This window comes from Chrysemys picta, chromosome 7 (genome assembly GCF_011386835.1).
Source record: "Chrysemys picta bellii isolate R12L10 chromosome 7, ASM1138683v2, whole genome shotgun sequence".
NCBI lineage: Eukaryota > Metazoa > Chordata > Testudines > Emydidae > Chrysemys > Chrysemys picta.
In genome coordinates, this window is record NC_088797.1 from 27,477,933 (window position 1) to 27,494,666 (window position 16,734).

The following is a 16,734-nucleotide window of genomic DNA, read 5'->3' on the forward strand; positions in this document are numbered from 1 at the left end:
CACTCATTTTTTTTGGTTCAGTTGAATCTGTCTTCCCCTCAGTGGAGCAGTGAATGAATACAGCTTAAGCATTTGAAAGGATATTTATTCCTCAGTAAGTGTAAAAGCCATGATATGCTGCAAAGCCCAGTAACTCTCAGCTGTGTTCAAGTTTATGATGTTATTTAAAAATGAATAATTTATCAAACATTTCCCATAACTTAAATTTTATAACTCCCCTACCAATTTCATGCCAAAATCTTTACTTTATATCTGTTGTTCTCCATCCCCTCTCAATCCTTTCTAGTGGAATGAGGAGCACTCCATATTGGGGTGTATTTTACTTAAAAAAAAAAACAGATAACTGAAGTTAATATTGGGGAATTTTTATGTCAGTGAAAACTGTTCAATTTGATTGGTGAAGAGCTATACAAAATTAAGTAGAGGAACAAGAATATGCCAATAAATATATTTTTTCCTAACATGTTGACTAAAAACAATGTAGAAGGCATAAATTTATAGCAGTGAGGGTAATTAACTATTTGAGAAATTTACCCAAGGTTGCACTGGATTCTTTCTTACTGGTAATTTTTAAATCAACATTGGATTCTTTTTTTAAAAAAAAGATATGCTTTAATTTAAAAGGGAATTGGGGAAGTCCTCTGGCCTATGTTATAGAGCCTGGACTAGATGGTCACAATGGTCCCTTCTGGCCTTGGAATCTAAGTAGATACTGTGCACAATACAAGTGCCAGGGACAGCGGAACTCGAGTGGCAGCGGGGTCTAGTGCCACTGCAATGGAAATATTGTGGGGGGTCTGCCCCTATGTGAACTTTTACACACATGCAGAGATAGAGCAGCCACCACAGGGACCAGGATCAAGCAGGAACTGCCAAGACTTTCCTTTTCAGCCTGGAGCCGGCTGTCCCACCCACCCCACCAAGTCTCAGTACCTCCTCTTCCTCCCTGCACCTCCCACTACATAAGTGCACATGCAATAGTCTTCATAGGCCCTGAACCAATTAGTGTATTGTATGTGTATACACTGAATATTCCTACCTAGCGTGTGAAACTTGGCAGATCTGTGGGCAGGCTGTGCACTTGGCTTGTCTCCCAGCATAAATAAGATCACCATGAGGACTGCCAGCAGTACCACCTGTAGCCAGGGATAGCCCATGTGTAAAACCTCTATACTGGCTATGGACCTTCAGAGGATCTGTACCTCCAGAGGACCTCCCAATGCTGGACGGATTCTCCTGTGGCCAATTAGACTGGCTTTAGAGTCACGTTTCACTGATGGCATGGTGCAGAGAGACTACAGTGTAGCTGAGGGTCAGGGCCAAGGTATTTTCAGTGATGGTCCCAATGCTCGGAACACCCTACTGGAAAAAAAAAAAATCAGAATGTGCTTCAGTCTGATCACTTTCAGAGTCCAGTGCAAAAAAACAACCAACCAAAAGCCAACTACAAAATAATGTTCCCATAATGAAAGAAGTTAATAGAGCACTCTCACCTACACCTATTAGTAACTACACTCAAAGGCAGGAGTAGAACCCATTTTGGCTATTGAGTTGACTATAGAAGTTCCTAAGATAAAATGGGCATGTAGGCTTTTCAAGTATTAAGCAATATATAAAGAGGTATCAAAAAGCCTTTATTTTAGAAGATGTTACAGTGAACACCTTCCATGTAAATTTTGTGCAATTATTCAATATGTAGGACATTATGAATAGTGCAGCACTTTTATACTGCTATGCAATGACAACCATGAATAAAAATGCTGACTAACCTGCAGCGATTGTACAGGAACTTGCTGCTGTTGCAATCCAACCTTCCTCAACAGTTTATACTGCAAGCTGATGAAGCTGAAACATTGAGGAAGAAACAAATGGAGACAAGTAAAAACTGGCAGCCAAATTTACTCTGCTTTCAGAAATCAATGCATTTTAAAAAAGCTATCTGCTGCCACAATTGCTTACAACAAGACCACTATTGGAACATTGAGAATTTGGAAGTACTGAACATTAAACACATCTGGGGAAAAGTCACTCAAATAGTAATGCAGTAATTTTACACGGATTAAAACTACAACTTCTCATAGGGACCTCATTATCACTTAGAACTTCATCTGAAAATCTTTTTATAAAACCCAAAGCCCTTTTGCAAGGTAATATTTTGAACAAGCCTAGCTACTTGCAGTACATGTATTTTACAGTACTTTATGATTTTTTATACATGTAGCCTCATTAGAAATAAAATGTAAGCTCTACATCAGCTGCAGTTATTTCAGAAAGTTGTGTCAATGATGCATTCAATGAAATCAAGTTGCAGAAGTTTGCTTTATAACATACTTTTAACACATTCTAGATTTCTGAAACTTTTCAAATTTTGGAACATAATTTGAATGACTAATGCCTTCTCATGGTCCACCTGCCCTCTCAACTACCAGAGTCTGGGCCAGAGGCAGTCCATGGAGTTAAGCCAGTTTGTACCACTTAAGGATCACCCCAAACCCTGATTCCACACCTTTTTGTGGCAAGTGCTTGGTTACGTTTTAAAAAACCATTTGGCTCAATTTTAAAGGAGAGAAAATTAAAGTCAATTTAACTTAATGTGTTTGGTAACATCTGCTTATGTTCTTTTCATGCTATATAAATATTTTTGCTAGGTACAGGATCCTAGGTATAAGCAAAGACCAAGGAAGACAATATAAACAAGTGAATTTATGAAGTTCAACAGAGTCATGGTGGCGGAATTCAAACCCAGATTATATATTTGTCTTGAGACGAAAGCAAAACTTGGGGCTTGTCTTCACCTAGAGCCGCTGTAGCACCTGAGTGAAGATGTTACTATGCCGACAGAAGAACTGCTTCTTTTGGTGCAGGTAATCCATCTCTGTAAGAGGTAGTATCTATGTCGATGGGAGAAGCTCTCCCATTGAAATAGTGCTGTCTACCCCGGGGGTTCCATTGGTATAACTACGTTGCACAATGGGGTGGATTTTTCACACCTCTGAATGATGTAGTTATACTGATACAAGTCTGTAGGGTAGACCTGGTCTTAGATACAGTCATGTATATCTCTGAGAGCTTGTCTTCTGATGTGAATATCATTTCAGTCTTGTAATCATTTTTGTTAGCCCCTTTTAGATGTTTGGCATTAGAGATGCAGGACATTAAAGTGAAAAATCTCCTCTCGTTCTGCAGTACTCAGAGGGACATGAAGCTACAGGCAAGTAAGGAAAGGGAAATTTCTCTTACTGAATCAGGATTGGTTTCTATGACAGCTGAGCTACAAAGTTCCATGAACATTATATTCCAAAAGTCAAGAGAATACTTTCTGAATACAACGTTGGTATACCATCAGAAACTTTATTCAACAGTATATGGAGGGGAAAAAAATAAAACCCTCTCTTACAACAACATGGTACATTTTCTGATCACAAAGGTCCTTGTGTGTTGTCCAAATCAGTCTCTTAGACTGTAAGCCCCTCAAGGCCAGGGACTCTGTATTTTACACTGACCCAAAAACACGATCAGTGCTGAACAAAAAATCATTCCCTCGCAAAATTGGTTGTCCATTTTTTAAATGGAATGTTACTTACGTTTGTTAGATGATGTATAATTTAATAGCACATCTAAGAACCTGCAGAGTTTGCTAAAAGAACCCCATCTTTATACTGATATTCATATTCAGTAAATTAGTCTAATATTTGAATTGAAACAAAAGGACAGGTTATGAGGATTCTCTAACTACAAGAGAGGGTCATACATTATTGATGTTTTCTAACCTATCAGAATAAGTTCTGGAAATGAATAAATCCAAACTTCTCTCTCCGATTGCATTATATTAAAATGTCAAAACTTCAACTGGGAGCTAGTGTGGATCAGCATTTAGCACTTAGTCTGGATTCCTGTTATCTATTCCTGGTTCTCCCCCGATTCACTGTGAGCAAATCATTTCATTGCTTTGTGACTCATTTACCCATCTTTAAAATGGGAATGAAATTTGTAACAACTCTGTCTTACAAAATCATGTCACCAAAAGTTTTTGAGCAAGAGGTGTTATATAAATAACTAAATTTATTTTTAAAAATAGTGCTGCTAATATGGGAAAATACTTCAAAACTGCTAATTTTGGTGCTGCCCATGTATTCATGGCTACGTTTCTTCAAACTATGGCTGGCTTTCAAAAACTCTGCCTCAGAAGAAACCCAAATGAATTCGGGGGTTGGGAGAAGAGGGTGTGTATGCCTAGGACAGTATTTGTATTGCTGAATGCAAATGTATACCTATATTGCCAGAAATGCTAACTGAGTGACTGTCTGAATGGCAGGATTTTGATTTCTTGTTAATTCACTCCACTGTCCATTTGTTTCTGCTCATGTCCTGCACAAAAAAAGTGTGTGAGACAGATCAATAAAAAGATATACAGGTACATCTGAAGCAATGATAAAGAGAAGTGAGAAAATTTGCAGGGAGACTATACACTGAGTGAAGCCCATCTGTTTTAAACATTTTTAAATACTGTGCCATTTCAGCTGTTCCAAATGTTAGGCATAATTTAAAATATGAAGAATTAAATAGGGAGGTTTGTCATTTGCAGGTAGATATGCACAGTGTGGTGTCCATCACCTTTAAAAATTGAACTGGAAAGGCACAGCAGCAGAACAGCGAGGAAGCAGACATGATGCTTGTACTAAATGTTATGCCCAGTAGGTCATAGCTCAATATGGATATATCTCTACAGCAGTTAGACACTACAGCCTCTCTCATATAAAGGGCACAGGTGCAGATTATACTAAGAACTAACAATTATGCTCTCACGCGCCAATTCATGGCATGTAGAGAAAATAATGTTTTGTGATCCAGTCATTGAAGTTTCCCACGGAGCCCTAATGGCACCACCAATTGTGCATTGACTGCCGTCTCTTGTATCTGTCAGTAGATGTTTAAAGCACATACTGGGTGCTCTATGGGAAGAATGATAAATGTGCTAAGATGAAAACGACATTTTCTTCTAGGAATATGGGTGGAGCAAAGTTATAGGATCTCTGGATCAGGGCTCTGTAGTTGAGGTACTGAAGGTGAAAAGACAGTGGGACTTTTCAAATTTGTCACTTCATAGTGTGTCTACTTCTACTTTGACACAACACTGGAGTAGATATGCCTCAAAGATAAATATAGCATCCTGAACTTGATGTAAATAATTCTAAGCTCACCACAACCCAACCAGAAAATGGATAGAGATAACTCAGTCAGGTTTCCTAAGATCTCAGATCTTTAAGCCAGGTTTTATTAGATGTGTGCATTATGTATAATTTAGTACGAAATAGCATTTAGCAGTGTATAATATTCACGCATTCCCTCCTCACTCAATATGCTTCCACATGCATTTTCTGAAAAAACGGTCTTCTTTTCTGTGCTATGTAGTGTGGAGACACCTAGTGGAAAAAAATAAAGTAGAACAAAAGCTGGGAACTAATTTACACAAGATAACGTAAAATAGCTCAAACTGCTAGTAAGAGGAGGTTGTATAAATCTTCATTAGTGTTACCATTGCTACTTATCTCAGTCAGCATAGAGCACTGCTGAATTTAATTTCCCCCTAGTTACTGGTTGTGGGATTGAGAAAGTCTTGTTTGAGAATCTTTACAACAAATGCTTTAAAAAAAGCTGGAGTCCCTGGCTAAAGACTTACTATTTAAACCTCTCCAAAGCAATTTCTTTACCATACTACATTTCTCATGTTTTATTACTCTAAAAATAGACAGAAGACCATATTCAACTGAACATTTAAACTTGACATAATGATTCTACTTTTTTTTTAAATCTTCACAGCTCTTAAACAGTTCTACATTTTGAGATAAAGGCAGCATTTTGAATTAGATTGTCAGTTCTGCTTTTATCCTGCTTTCTTTAATATCTACAGTATTGTAGAGAAAAAATGATTTAACTAGAAAAATGTGCATACTATAACCTGAGGGACTGGAGGGAGGGGCATTTTAAGAGAAAAAGCATTGAATAGGTACAAAAATCATAGGCTTGGTTTCAAGAGGGATGAGGAGAGAGGGGGCATATTTTAAAATTTAAAAAAAAAAAAAAAATTTAAAATCAGAGTTTCTTTCCAAACATCTTTCATGGCAGTTGTTAATGACTTAAATATGTCCTGCGAATGATGGCATCCTGAGTGCAAATATTTGTACAGATGCACAAATAAAAAACAACCCCCCCACCCCACCCCCAAAATCCCACAGTAAGAAACATGTTTAAATTTGCATGTCTCCACAAGAAACTTTACATGATTAGAAGTATTTGTTTCTAAATGAACTGCTATTCACAAAAAATGAGGTGAGAATTACAACTCAAGTTTTCCTGTGCTATATGCTCTCCTGCTTCTGAGGTCTGCTCAACCCAAGGACGGTACACCATGAGGGAGCTGGTTATGACCCCACCAACTCCAGCCTTGGCATGGCAACACAGACATATATACCAGCTGAGAATCAGTGGAGCAGAGCTCTGCCTTAACCCCCCTCCCACCCCACCCCCACCATGTGAGGGCGGAAGAAGTGTCCAGGATAGGAACCTGTTCTGCCTCCCCACCATGAGGGGAATTCTCAGATGGCCTGTTTCAGCCAGAATCTGGCTCCTTTGCACCACTTGAACAATGCAATAGAGCTAGATCAGAAGTGATAATCGGTTACTTAGTAAATATTAAAATAAATTGATACCCCAGAAGGTGGTAGATAATGGCTACTTGTAACATATCTAATTATTAGAATAAATTAATGGTCTTAATCACAAAATTAAGTTGGTCCAATAAAAGATTTAATTTTAGAGAGACAAGGTCAGTGAGGTAAAGTGAATGGCTTTGGAAATGGTTGATGGGCATGTACAAGTTAAACTGAGCTGTCTGAAAAAGTATTTCTCTCAAAAAATTACTAAATTCATTTGAGGTTTTCCATGAAAAGTGTCATTTTGTTTCACTGGGAAAAAGCTGGCTGCTTAACTTTTTACCAAACCACTAAAAAAAGGATGGAGGGGAATAGCATTTTCCCCCTTAGCAAAGTGAAATTTTTGAAGTTTTGGTGAAAAGTGACACATTTCAACTAAAATGAACATTTCCTGCCAGAAAGTTGGTTTTGGCCAAAAAGACATTGACAGCAACATTTTATACCATTGTAAACGCCTTGGTCTTCATAGTGTGTTTCTAAACCTCCTCATTTCCATTTGCATTTCCTCTGCCCCCCTTCTTAAATACTGTCACGTTATTGATTTGAATTGGGACCATATAGAACATGGTTGCAACCAAAGTCCTGTAGTGGCACCAAATCTTGTATAAAGGGGGTCAAATGAGGTGTCTAAGACAAGGTTATGGTTGGCTGGTTATGATTATGCTGTCCATGTGCATATCAATTTTGTAGTTGAAGTTAAGAATATTGGCTTTATACTGTCTATATTTCAAACTTATGCTATGCTTCTGGGAAATTTCCCAGACAAGTTGGTGTTAGCTCTGCCTAGCCTGCTTGATGGCCCATAAAGGACCATCAGCTATACAATTGACCCATTGAGAGGAGGCAAATACGCCTTGGAACTCAGCAAAGTATGCAGGGACTGGCCTATGTGACTCCAGATTCCATTTTGCTGTAATTTTCCACAGTAAGGACAAAGAAATGTTCTTACACCTGGAGGAGACTATAAAAGGCAGCTGCAGCTCCTCCATCTTGTCTTCAATCCTGCTTCTTACCTCTGGAGGGACTTTGCTACAAACTGAAGCTCTAAACAAAGGACTGAGGACCCATCCCAGGGGGATGTTCCAGAGACTTGATTTGAACCTGCAGTTTTATCTATCGCTGCTGCAAGCCTGAACCAAGAACTTTGCCATTACTGTATGTAATTAATTCCATTTAACCAATTCTAGCTCTCATCTATATCTTTTTCTTTTTATGAATAAACCTTTAGATTTTAGATTCTAAAGGATTGGCAACACCGTGATTTGTGATCTGATTTGTATATTGACCTGGAGTGTCTAAGGGAATTGCTTGTGAGACTTGTGGTTAGCCAGTGGGGTGAGACCAAAGTCGTTTTAGTCTGGCTGGTTTGGTTTGTCTTAGAGGTGGAAAAACCCCAGCCTTGGGCTGTAACTGCCCTCTTTTAAGCAATTGGTCCTGAATTGGCACTCTCAGTTGGGTCCCACCAGAACCGCATCGTTACAAATACATAGGGCTTTTTTTACTCTTAAAGATACTTGTGCATAATCTGAAAATATTAGCAAATCCCTATACCCAGCAATAGCAATGGAAATGAAAATTCTTCCAGATTCTACTCTTTATAGGGGGCCAGGTTGAAAAAGCAGTTATTGGTTCTGTGCTTCTGTCACATATGGTAAGTGTTACCTAACCAACACCTAGGCTCATATTAGTTTACTTTTTCATTGTCGTGAGCCTAGCTTGGGCTGCTAGCGACCTAATTAACCTAGTAACTTTTTATAGAACATAAGGAAGATTAGCATATTAACTTGAAACTACATTTTACTTAACTATTTTCCTGACCATTGCAATACTTGCTATTTAAGGAAGACCCTCTCTGTACACTTAAGTAAAATGTCATCCTATAACTCAAAAAAAAGTGAGTGCCTAAGGACAAAAGAGAAGTTCCAAACAAACATAGTTCATTGTCACCATCAGATCTTGTGGAGATATTTGAAAAGCAGGATGGAAAGGTTGGAATCATTATCTGTACAACTCCATTCACACAACTACTACTTTGAACAACTGAAGGGTCGACTGTCAAATTGTTCCCATTTTGGGAGGTCCACTCAGTGAGACGTTAAAATGGTTGTCCTAAAAATAAAATGTGCTGTCTATGGTAAGGGAGGGACAAGTGGACTAACCAGCTACACATGCTTTATTTCCGTGACCTGATCATTTCAATTCAGTCTCCAAGAGAGAATCAGAAATAGGACTGCTCCTAAACTTGAGATATTTCCATATGACTCTTTTGCTTCCCCAACCCAATCAAAGGTGAAACGTCAGAGGACTCACTAAGGTAGGTCTAAAATACTGTAAATAGTATTACCTCTTTACATGGCCTTTACCACTATTTAATACAGTGAGAGTCATCATTCGACAGTTAGGTTTCTTAGATAGCCTTGAAAATTTTCAAAATTGAAAGTACCTCATGATCCATTTTTTTACAATAGTAAATTGCTAACAGAAATACCTCCAAATTGTTGTTTTCAGTAGACTTCTTAAGATCCTGGTACTAAGATCTGAAAACAGATCACCTTCTGGCAGAAGGAGGGAGATCATAGTTGTAGGTTTGGAATCCGGAAGCAAGTTAGAAGCTTAATAATAATTAATAAGAGATTAACTGAACTGCATTATCTGTAGGAGAGGAACCAAACTCCATCTCAAATGATCTCCAGCAAACTGTCAAGAGGACTCATCTAGCCAAATACAGAGTGTGATCCCAGCCTCTGGCAATGGCCTGGCATCATTCAAAATCTTCTAACAATGGGTGTCATTAAACTAAATAAACTTTAGCAACCACAGGGCATTATGTGTAACACATTATTTCATAGGTAATACCTCAAATGGGAGTAAAATTCATCTTTGTGCAGAGGTACTGAAGAGGTGCATAGGTGTTGTGATGGCGCTCAGCACAAAACACAAGGATACAATAGATTGTTAATGCCACCTATTGTACCATTTCCCAAGTAACCTTTCATGGATGGGTCATGCACAGAACAGTGAGGAGGAGCAGGGCTAGAACCTGAGCTGGTGTAACTCAGCGCTGCTCCACTAAAATCACTTAGTACAGCCTCAAGTTTTCGCAAATGCAAAATACCTTACAATAGAACACACATCATTATTATTAAGATTAAAAAATAAAATAAAAAACAACAACCACTCACTCCACAGGAACAGCCGCTCCTGTCCTGCAGGACTGAGTCTGGCTTCCTAGTTCAGGGTTTGTGACCTGGCACATAGGGATGCAGCGCTAATTTGGCCCTGACAGCCCCTCCCCGCCCCCGTCATCATGACACAGAAGGGTGGCCTCGCCAAACCTGAGCAGCATCGTGACCCCATGCGACAAATCACAATCCCTGGAGCAGGGAACCGGACAGGAGTCGCTGACATGGGCAAGTGCAGGGGAGGCTCTCTCTCTCTGCAACTCCACCCACCCCCCAAGGGCAGGAACCAATCTCTGGGGAGGAAATGCATAAAACAAAACAAGAAATTCCTGAAAAATGAAATGAAGTTATAAATAGGAATTTCACAGGTCTCTATGAATTGGCATAGATGCATTGATTTCAAATGTTGATTTGCATCAGCTGAGGGACCTAGTCCAATTTGTTCAAATTTATTTCTATAAGGGAGCAATCTTTTAAAAATATAGGGCTTCCTGAATTTTCTGAGCTCTACTCAAAAGCACCAAAAAAGGTTTCAGGTGTATAAATTTTCATTTGTGCAAGTCTGAAAAAGCCAGACAGATTTAAATCCTAATGTATCCATTTTTCTCATTGGTGGCCTGACAGAACAAAGGATTTAAGAGGAGTATTTTACCAATATCCCATGAAAAACTGGTCCTCTCTCCTTCAGTCAGTGCAGGTAATCACACATCCAGTAAAACGTTGAAATAGGCATTCAGAATAAAATCATTTTACGGGAAATATGCAAAGTCTTATTGTGCATGACTAAAATTCAGCAGATTACACTAGCACTGCAGCTTTACAGCTGGTTCTCTAGACACCCATTATATTTTGTGAGCTGTTTGTACTGTAGCTTTTGATATTCTTAAAGGATTGACGGCATCCATTTCCTTTCAAATAAGGCCGTTTTCAATTTAGCAGCATTCACCAACCTGCAAATCAGTGTCTGCGAGACACTCTTAAGAATATCACTTTCAGACGACGGATGTTTTGCAGGTGGTTTTGCAGAGAACCATGAAATGCAGCTGCCACAAAACCTTTGATGAGACATAAGTAGAACAACATCAAAAGTACGCTGCCTTTTGAGCAAATACATGAAAGTGCAAAACTAGCTGACAGTGTCACCTCATGGAGTTCATTTTAGCTAGCAGACAGAAACGAAGAGGAAAAAAAGATTTGTGTTCATAGCTTGGAATTTAGCCTGCAGAGGGTAAAGAGAGAATTTTTTTTTTAAAAAACTGCTATTATTTCACATTCTTGTAGGCTGAAAACGGAAACTAACCCTTTCAAGGGGGATTTATGGAAATCCTGATGTCATAAGCCACAAGACTGACTTCTATAAAATTTCTCAATGTTTTATATTTTTCAAGACAGTAGTTTGGCCAAAATTAATTTTTTCATGGGGACTTTTTTTATTACAACTTTAAGGACTTGCTCAAAATCTGAACATTCACGTTTAATACAATGGGTGAATGGCAGCACACTACAGTTAAAGTTACAAAACACTTCATTATTACATGCTGTTTTCACCTTTAGTCTGAAACATTGTAGGCTTGGTCTCTGTTCGAAAACCCGGGGGGTTGGTTTAAATTTCAGCAAAAATGTCTTCAACTATTTTTGGTCTTATCTGCACTATAAAAAGAATTGTGTAAGAAGTTTAAATGTGATTTCTGATCAATCACAAGAGGGTTTAGTCTAATTTCTGTGCATGCAGCCACACCATGTTATAACCAGCACTAAAAATAATAAATAGTGAAATTAAAAAAAAAAAAATCTCTACCCTACCTAGATATAGCTCATTTTTGTTTAACTTTTAATTCTAGCTCAGTCCTGTCCATGCACAGGCTCAACTAAACCTTTCTGATAATAATGACAGATAACTAAGCTTAACCACTACTGTTCAGCTCAGTCAATGGACTTAAGCACCTGATTCAGGTTAGGAGTGTGTTTAAGTGTCCTTCCTGAACAAGGATACTTTCCTGAATCAAGACATAAATGCTTTGAATAGGGATAGGATTATTTACATGTGTAAAGTTAGGCATTTGTTAAAGTGCTTTACTCAGCTGGGACCATAGCCTTTTGCCCATACCAAGTGTCAGCTATATTTCAGCTATTATTTTTGGGAGAACCTTTGGGGGTCGGGGGGAAATGGCTGTAACTTTTTACTTGTATTTTCTTTACATTGGGATAAGTATATTTTCCCCCAGCTCAAACCCAGGAATTTTGTTTTTTTGGAAAATGAGTATTCACTTTTGGGCAGAGATCAAGGTCCAGTTTATAGCAATTCTACTCCACAGTAGATTGGGTAAGTATGACAAGAGGGGTATGGCCAAATAACTTATTGGGTCTGATGGAAGGTAAGTCAGAGTAGAGCTTGGCCAGAACTGAGAATCTGAGTCATCCTTCCTCAAAAGCTTTCAAATGTAAGGCATTAATTTTAACTCTCCCCTGAATACATCTGCTCAACAGTATTTAGAAGTTCATAGGACTTTTCTACCTATGTGATCCAAACCATTACTCAGATGCTAGGTGCACTCCTCAAAGCCTGTGAGAGGGAACTCAGCAAGACAGATATGGTCACTGAAGGCCAATAAGCCTGAAGCAAGCAAAAGGTGGAGCTATAGTCATTCATCCAGTTATCAGAAAGCATTTCAGACCATGCATTCCACCAAATTCATGTTTAAAAGAACGTTCTAAATATTAGTATGGATTTCTACGTGGTATTTCCAGCAACACTTCTGTAAGTGGAAGTCACCCATTCTGATTTTTTTGGTTTAAGATTAGGTTATCAGCACATCTCTTTTTTCACCCTTTAAATTCTAAGAGAAAATTTAGACTTCAATAAGCCTTTTTGAATTCTGCTGTGGACGGTAGAATTTTCCTTAGCAATATGCAGAATAGTGGTTAGACAATGCTACTTTACGTAAAAATACAAACTATCTGCTACTGAAAAAGATAAAAGGGTTGAAATATTAGTTGAGGTAGATAATGTTTTCACCCATCAGCTTCCTTTAGAACACATTTACTGGAGTAGGAGGATAGGATTGCTTTGATAGAACACGTTTAAAATGAATGCCTCCATTCAGTGTCCTTGCCAGTGAGTCATTCACAAAATTTGAATGCATCTGGCTTTATTTTGATCAGCATTTGGGATTATTTTGATTTCCTTGGCAAGGAATTTGAACCTATGTTTACTTGAATTCTTACAGAAGTTTATTCTTACCTAGAGGAGAAAAAAAAAAAAGCATTCACTTATATATGTATTTATATTTGGTTCAATATGAGGAGCAAATTTTAAATTGCTGGTAGTATATTTGTGGCCACAGCAAGGTTTATTAAATGGTATATTTGTGTTTCCACAGTTAAAGGTCTGTCCGCATTTCCATTAAACCCACCCCTCCCCACTTACAGGAATGTATAACCCAAACCATAAAAAAATTTGCCCTAGGCTGAAATGTAGCTGGTCTCTGCTTCAAATAGGTTTTTCCCAATAAATGGTTTTGGAATGTATTTCACTTGTTAAAACCAAGAATAAGAGGCCTGATCCTGCATCCACTGAAATCTGTTTCACCTGTACCTTAAGTTCTGTGATGTGACTAATTTGGGTTCTCCCTTCAGCATCATTGTTACTTGGTTCCTTTGGTCTTAAGAAACCACCTTTACAGCAGTACAGCTGTCCTTGTACTACCATCCTGTACAATCTTGGTGCTACATGGCATATATGTTCTTGATGTCTTGTCTGTCATTAGGTGCTGGTTGTACATTTACTGGCTGTTCTATCTGAGTTCAGGCACTTCTTTAATACCTCTATCCTAGTGGTATTTGGCTTGCTGTCACTGCTGTTTGATTTGTTCTGACATCTTTGCTACTACTTCTGGCTTCAAAAGTTTATTTGCTGATGAGAGTAAAGTCCATGTGTGACAGGACATACAGCACCATACAGGGCTGCTGCCCAAGCCTTCTGCTGGTGTAGTTCTCTAGTCCAACTTTATTGTACATCGATCTAATTATCCTAGTATGCCTTGTTAGCAATTTCTTGACTCCACTCTCGGAAGACAGGATACTGGGCTAGATGGAGCTTTGGTCTGACCCAGTATGGCCGTTCTTATGTTGACAATCTTGATAACTGTTTCTGCCAATAGGCTAGCTGTGGTGCTGAGAGGATGTGACATTCAAATTCAGCTGATGTCAACTGTGCAAAATTCCAAACAGGCAAACTGAGGTCTATTATATGTAATCACAGTTGCTGGATTTCCATGATCACAGAAACCCCCTTGGGAGCTGCCACCCGATGTGCAAAGACTACCCCTGCTTCTGCTTTCCCTGCCAGCTCAGGACTCCAGCACCCTGTCTTGCTGAGCCAGACACTCCCGTCTGGTTCCAGACACAGATCCAGGGTCTGAATCTCCTGTCCCAAAGCTGCAAGTTTACCTGAAAACAGCTCGCAGTAGTGCGCTTGTCTTTAGCACTCAGATGCCCAACTCCCAATGGGGTCTAAACCCAGATAAATCCGTTTTATCCTGCATAAAGGATAAAGTTTATGCAGGGCAAACTCATAAATTGTTCGCCCTCTATAACACTGATAGAGAGATATGCACAGTTGTTTGCTCCCCCAGGTATTAATACATACTCTGAGTGAATTACTAAATAGAAAGTGATTTTATTAAATACAGACAATAGGATTTAAGTGGTTCAAAGTAGTAACAGACAGAACAAAGTAAGTCGCCAAGCAAAATAAAATAAAATGCGCAAATCTATGCCTAATCAAACTAAATACAGATAATCTCACCCTCAGAGATGTTTCAGTAAGTTTTTCTCAGACTGGACACCTTCCAGGCCTGGGCACAATTTTTTCCCCTGGTACAGCTCTTGTTGCAGCTCAGGTGGTAGCTAGGGGATTCTTCATGATGGCTTCTTCCTCCTCTCTGTTCTCTTCCCCCCCTTTATATATCTTTTGCATAAGGCGGGAACTCTTTGTCTCTCTGGGTTTCCACCCCCCCCTCACTGGAAAAGCACCAGGTTAAAGATGGATTCCAGTTCAGGTGACATGATCACATGTCACTGCAAGACTTCATTACTCACTTGCCAGCACACACATATACAGGAAGACTCACAGGTAAATACAGCCATCTGCAGACAATGGGAGTCATCAAGATTCCAAACCATCATTAATGGTCCACACTTTACACAATTACAATAGGCCCTCAGAGTTACATTTTATATTTCTAGTTTTAGATACAAGAGTGGTACATTTATACAAATCAGATGATCACACTCAGTAGATTATAAGCTTTGTAATGATACCTTACAAGAGACCTTTTGCGTGAGGCATATCCCAGTTACTTACATTCACTTATTACCGTATTTTCTCTAAAACAATCTCAGTTACATTATATTGACTTATTATCAAGTTTTTATAAAACCATATAGACTGCACAACGTCACAGCCTTGTTAGCAATTTCTTGACTCCACTCTCGGAAGACAGGATACTGGGCTAGATGGAGCTTTGGTCTGACCCAGTATGGCTGTTCTTATGTTGACAATCTTGATAACTGTTTCTGCCAATTATCTAGCTGTGGTGCTGAGAGGATGTGACATTCAAATTCAGCTGATGTCAACTGTGCAAAATTCCAAACAGGCAAACTGAGGTCTATTATATGTAATCACAGTTGCTGGATTTCCATGCAGGTCAAACCAAATTTTGCAACATTCAATGACAGAGGCTGCTGCTGTTGCATAAAAGGGATCTATTTCTCAATAATCAGAATACTTATCAGCCATCAGAAGGTATACTTGATTTCCTACTATACTTGGGTCCATACCTAGTTTACTCCATTGTTGCACAGATGTTTCATGTGTTGTATTAGCTAGGGATTTATTGAAGATACAGCACTGGCTTTATCATCTTTGGTGCCTAAAATGATACAATCCTCTATCAAGTTTGTTTGTAGGTGAGCAAAATTTGCATAAAGAGGCTATCTGGCTGATGCTAGTTGCTTATTGGTCTACAGCTTCAGTTTGATCAGATAGAAGTGAAGTATATTTTCAATATTTTAGGCACAAAATAGTCCTTTTCCTCCCGCGCCCTCACTAACTCTAACTGATGGCAAATTAGGAAGCAATGCTTACTCATTGTGGTATTTAGTATGGCCATTCTGATCATCCTGCTTTCATTACCCACTCTTGAAGCTACTTATAGTTGGTCCATGAAGCAGCTCTGTTTTTCCACAGGTTTCCACTATATTTGTATCACAGCAAGGAGTGCAGTGGGGCCCACAGCCATTGCTAAAGTATCTAGGTGCCTACAGTCCACCACAAAGAATTAAAGATTGCAAAAATTATTTTACTTTGCACGCCATGTTAAGAGCGGATGTAAAGCATGGCACAAAGAAAGTCATTGGCAATGCACACTGCCTTGTACTGGTCCTAGAAAAAAAATCGGTGTACAACACCGCATGTGTGAGCACCCTGTCCTGGCAAATGATCTACTGTGTAGAGCACTCTCATAATATCAGCCACAGAATTTTGATTTTGGGTGATCGCACACAAACCAGAAAATACATGAAACTATGCATTTTGACTTTCAGACTGTAGGTATAAATCAGCATTGCAGATTTATACCTATATCTCAAGGACTTGGGATCAGTGGGTCACCCTCATTCCCCCTCAGGGCAGCATTAAGATAGACAGGTTGGATGTCTGTTTCTTGTGTAACATTCATGTATTTGGTATAGAAAATATGTCTTGAGAGAGATTGTCCCCATAAAATAGCTTGTAGCGTGGGGAAGCGTGCACCAAATTGCATAAGATTTGGCAGCTA

At 38.9% G+C, this 16,734-nt stretch overlaps 1 long non-coding RNA gene across 1 annotated transcript in view; it reads right to left on the reverse strand.

Moving 5' to 3' along the window:
• Positions 1–1,225: 1,225 nt before the first annotated feature.
• LOC135972568 (uncharacterized) overlaps positions 1,226–16,734 on the reverse strand; it is a 45,259-nt gene continuing 29,750 nt past the window's right edge. The window contains exons 2-3 of the long non-coding RNA XR_010589064.1: positions 1,770–1,845; positions 1,226–1,362 (exon numbers count right to left, since the gene is read on the reverse strand). This is a non-coding gene — a long non-coding RNA (uncharacterized LOC135972568). The remainder of the gene's footprint in view (positions 1,363–1,769; positions 1,846–16,734) is intronic.